The 5310-nt window shown below is 46.7% G+C and overlaps 1 pseudogene; it reads right to left on the bottom strand.

Moving 5' to 3' along the window:
- Positions 1–3727: 3727 nt before the first annotated feature.
- On the bottom strand, positions 3728–4717 carry LOC124018492 (annotated as a pseudogene).
- Positions 4718–5310: the final 593 nt, after the last annotated feature.

The following is a 5310-nucleotide window of genomic DNA, read 5'->3' as shown; positions in this document are numbered from 1 at the left end:
TATTTTGTTGAACAGAGACTATATAGAGGACAAGGTGTAATTTATCCCCTATATAGAACACTATTTTGTTGACCAGAGACTATATAGAGGACAAGGTGTAATTTATCCCTTATATAGAACACTATTTTGTTGACCAGAGACTATATAGAGGACAAGATGCCATTCGGAATTCATCCTCAGCATCGGGCGTCTCAGTCTCCCAAACGCTGACTTCCTTTTTACAGTGAATGACAGGGGAAGTGAACGATTGAACTGTCACACTGTCTCTGTCTACACCGCTTCCTGTCTGCGGCGTCTAGTCACTTCAAAACGTCTGAGACTGCATTCATATTTATGTACATATTCTTCATCCCTTTACACTTGTGTGTGTATAAGGTAGTTGTTGTTGGAATTGTTAGGTTAGATTACTCGTTGGTTATTACTGCACTGTCGGAACTAGAAGCACAAGCATTTCGCTACACTCGCATTAACATCTACTAACCATGTGTATGTGACAAATCAAATTAGATTTGATTTGGTTGTGTAGTTTGTGTTTGAGCTGTGGCTGTTGTGTTGTGTTGTTTGAGCTGTGACTGTTGTGTTGTTTGAGCTGTTGTGTTGTTTGAGCTGTGACTGTTGTGTTGTTTGAGCTGTGACTGTTGTGTTGTTTGAGCTGTGACTGTTGTGTTGTTTGAGCTGTGACTGTTGTGTTGTTTGAGCTGTGACTGTTGTGTTGTTTGAGCTGTTGTGTTGTTTGAGCTGTGACTGTTGTGTTGTTTGAGCTGTGACTGTTGTGTTGTTTGAGCTGTGACTGTTGTGTTGTTTGAGCTGTGACTGTTGTGTTGTTTGAGCTGTGACTGTTGTGTTGTTTGAGCTGTGACTGTTGTGTTGTTTGAGCTGTTGTGTTGTTTGAGCTGTGACTGTTGTGTTGTTTGAGCTGTGACTGTTGTGTTGTTTGAGCTGTTGTGTTGTTTGAGCTGTGACTGTTGTGTTGTTTGAGCTGTGACTGTTGTGTTGTTTGAGCTGTGACTGTTGTGTTGTTTGAGCTGTGACTGTTGTGTTGTTTGAGCTGTGACTGTTGTGTTGTTTGAGCTGTGACTGTTGTGTTGTTTGCTGTTGTGTTGTTTGAGCTGTGACTGTTGTGTTGTTTGAGCTGTGACTGTTGTGTTGTTTGAGCTGTGACTGTTGTGTTGTTTGAGCTGTGACTGTTGTGTTGTTTGAGCTGTGACTGTTGTGTTGTTTGAGCTGTGACTGTTGTGTTGTTTGAGCTGTGCTGTTGTGTTGTTTGAGACTGTTGTGTTGTTTGAGCTTTGACTGTTGTGTTGTTTGAGCTGTGACTGTTGTGTTGTTTGAGCTGTGACTGTTGTGTTGTTTGAGCTGTGACTGTTGTGGTGTTTGAGCTGTGACTGTTGTGTTGTTTGAGCTGTGACTGTTGTGTTGTTTGAGCTGTGACTGTTGTGTTGTTTGAGCTGTGACTGTTGTGTTGTTTGAGCTGTGACTGTTGTGTTGTTTGAGCTGTGACTGTTGTGTTGTTTGAGCTGTGACTGTTGTGTTGTTTGAGCTGTGACTGTTGTGTTGTGTTGTTTGAGCTGTGACTGTTGTGTTGTTTGAGCTGTGACTGTGGTCTTGGTTTCTGGACACTGAACATTAGGAAAGAGAAAAGAGAAAGAGTAAGAGAAAACAAAGGCATTGAAATAGTATGGGGGGGATTTATTTGTCCTGTTACTCACAGGTGTGTAATGGTAAAGTGTTTCTTCATATCCCAACTGCCCCAACACCGTTGTCCAGCACCCATGGAGCACTGGGGTTAAGTGCCTTGCTCAAGGGTCATTCCCTGGTCATTCCTACTGCCTCTGATCTGGAGGACTCACTAAACAGAGAACATCCCTGGTCATCCTTACTAGCCTCTGATCTGGAGGACTCACTAAACAGAGAACATCCATGGTCATCCCTACTGCCTCTGATCTGGAGGACTCACTAAACAGAGAACATCCATGGTCATCCCTACTGCCTCTGATCTGGAGGACTCACTAAACAGAGAACATCCCTGGTCATCCCTACTAGCCTCTGATCTGGAGGACTCACTAAACAGAGAACATCCCTGGTCATCCCTACTGCCTCTGATCTGGAGGACTCACTAAACAGAGAACATCCCTGGTCATCTCTACTGCCTCTGATCTGGAGGACTCACTAAACAGAGAACATCCCTGGTCATCCCTACTAGCCTCTGATCTGGAGGACTCACTAAACAGAGAACATCCCTGGTCATCCCTACTGCCTCTGATCTGGAGGACTCACTAAACAGAGAACATCCCTGGTCATCCCTACTAGCCTCTGATCTGGAGGACTCACTAAACAGAGAACATCCCTGGTCATCCCTACTACCTCTGATCTGGAGGACTCACTAAACAGAGAACATCCCTGGTCATCCCTACTAGCCTCTGATCTGGAGGACTCACTAAACAGAGAACATCCATGGTCATCCCTACTGCCTCTGATCTGGAGGACTCACTAAACAGAGAACATCCCTGGTCATCCCTACTAGCCTCTGATCTGGAGGACTCACTAAACAGAGAACATCCCTGGTCATCCCTACTGCCTCTGATCTGGAGGACTCACTAAACACAAATGCTTTGTTTGTAAATTATGTCTCTAAAAAACTAGAAAATAGTGCCGTCTACTTTTACTACAGTGTGATGATTAAGTACCTTTTCCACACCACTGCAGAAACACAGAGATAAGGTGATCCTTCTCTCCCACACCCACAGAAAAACAGGGATAAGGTGATCCTTCTCTACCACACCCACAGAAACACAGGGATAAGGTGATCCTTCTCTACCACACCCACAGAAACACAGAGATAAGGTGATCCTCCTCTACCACACCCACAAAGATAAGGTGATCCTTCTCTACCACACCCACAGAGATAAGGTGATGTTTCTCTAACACACCCACAGGGATAAGGTGACCCTTCTCTACCACACCCACAGAAACACAGGGATAAGGTGATCCTCCTCTACCACACCCACAAAGATAAGGTGATCCTTCTCTACCACACCCACAGAGATAAGGTGATGCTTCTCTAACACACCCACAGGGATAAGGTGACCCTTCTCTACCACACCCACAGAAACACAGGGATAAGGTGATCCTCCTCTACCACACCCACAAAGATAAGGTGATCCTTCTCTACCACACCCACAGAGATACGGTGATCCTTCTCTACCACACCCACAGAAACACAGGGATAAGGTGATCCTCCTCTACCACACCCACAAAGATAAGGTGATCCTTCTCTACCACACCCACAGAGATAAGGTGATGCTTCTCTAACACACCCACAGAGATACGGTGATCCTTCTCTACCACACCCACAGAAACACAGAGATAAGGTGATGCTTCTCTAACACACCCACAGAGATACGGTGATCCTTCTCTACCACACCCACAGAAACACAGGGATAAGGTGATCCTCCTCTACCACACCCACAAAGATAAGGCGATCCTTCTCTACCACACCCACAGAGATAAGGTGATGCTTCTCTAACACACCCACAGAGATACGGTGATCCTTCTCTACCACACCCACAGAAACACAGAGATAAGGTGATGCTTCTCTAACACACCCACAGAAACACAGAGATAAGGTGATGCTTCTCTAACACACCCACAGAAACACAGAGATAAGGTGATGCTTCTCTAACACACCCACAGAAACACAGGGATAAGGTGATCCCTCTAATAACCTCAAGGCTATTTGTCTGTCCCAGAGTGTTGTTTTCAATGACAGACAGGTCCAGGTTGGTGCAAGTTTCTCCATACGTCCTGAAGCTCCTGAGGAGTGTTGAGGATGGTCGTGATAACAGCCATGTAGTGACAGCAGTCCTGGGCTCCTGCATACCCCTGGAAGAGGTTTCCACTGGGGGGGTCAGTAGGCCGGATGCCCAGGTGTCTCATACACAGTCCCAGATACACATCCTCTATGTAGACGGCTTTAACATGCCTGGACGCCTCCACCAGCTTCCTGGGGAGGTCTAAGGTGAAGACATAGCCCAGGCCCAGAGCATAAGGTGGATATACCGGTTCAGGAAACACCTCCTTTGGAAGGTACCATTTGGAGTTACGGTCTCTTAGAACGGCTCCCCGTCGGGCCACTAGTCCAGTCATGTAGTTCTGCGTTGGAGCGTGAAGCAGCATGTTGACCAAGGTGTTCACGTTGAGGAACATGTCTGAGTCGATCTTCATGGCGTAGGAGGCGTTGGGGCATCGAGAGCTCAGCCACTCCATCATCACCATGGTCTTGATGGTCAGGTTTTTGTAGCTGTCTATGAAGTCGCTCTGCAGCAGATCCTGGTGCTCTTTGCACTCCTGCAGCACCTTCTCCTGGACCTGCTCTGTCTCCTCTCCACTGGACACCCAGCAGGAAGAATAGACGGACCTCTCTGCCCAGTACCTGCCTCTCACTGCCCCAAGTCCTGCGGACGGCCTCACGGGCCTCCCTGTTATAGGGCGCCACTGGCACCATCAGAACCAGGAAGGGGTTCTGCTCCTGGCATTTCTCTGGCTCATCCAGGATGAAGATGTACTCTGATGGGTATTCTACATGGTACGGTCCAGGGGACACATACGGAGGAGGAGTGGCCAGTCCAGTGGTCAGTGTTATTGATGGCCAGTCCTGAATGGATATTGTGTCCAGGTAAACTTCTGATTCAGCTTGTGGTTCAACATCAACATACATTGTAGGTTTGTCCTTGTTGTCTGGAGTTTCAGATTCCACATAATATGTTGATTCATCATCAGTCGTTGAACTGATGCTCTCGGAGGACAAGTCCTCTCCTCTTGAAGGGTCTGGAGTCCTCCTGGAATGGGGACGCTGGTAGGGGGGGGGTTTGGGTTGTTGGGATATTCCACAACGGTATAGTATATGACCCTCAGCGACACCAGTACCAGGAAGATCTTGGTGCACGTCCCCCAGTGACTGATCATTACATCGGGATCTGTGTCACTAGAAAAAAACCAAAATGGAGGTCAATCTTAACAAATCAAAAACAAGCTGGAACACAGGAGTGATGGTTGGCTAACACAACGTGCCATTGGCTAACACAACGTGCCATTGGCTAACACAACGTGACATTGGAACACAGGAGTGATGGTTGCTGATAATGGGCCTCTGTACTTCTATGTAGATATTCTATAAAAAAAATCTGTCGTTTCCAGCTACAATAGTCATTTCTAAGTGACCTCAACCTGTTGAACGGTGGCGTATGTCTCAAGTGAAGCCTTGTGAAATGATCAGACGTTTCGTACACCATGTTGTCAGATACAGACAGT

Source organism: Oncorhynchus gorbuscha, unplaced genomic scaffold, assembly GCF_021184085.1.
Source record: "Oncorhynchus gorbuscha isolate QuinsamMale2020 ecotype Even-year unplaced genomic scaffold, OgorEven_v1.0 Un_scaffold_536, whole genome shotgun sequence".
NCBI lineage: Eukaryota > Metazoa > Chordata > Actinopteri > Salmoniformes > Salmonidae > Oncorhynchus > Oncorhynchus gorbuscha.
This window is presented reverse-complemented; position numbering and strand designations above follow the sequence as displayed.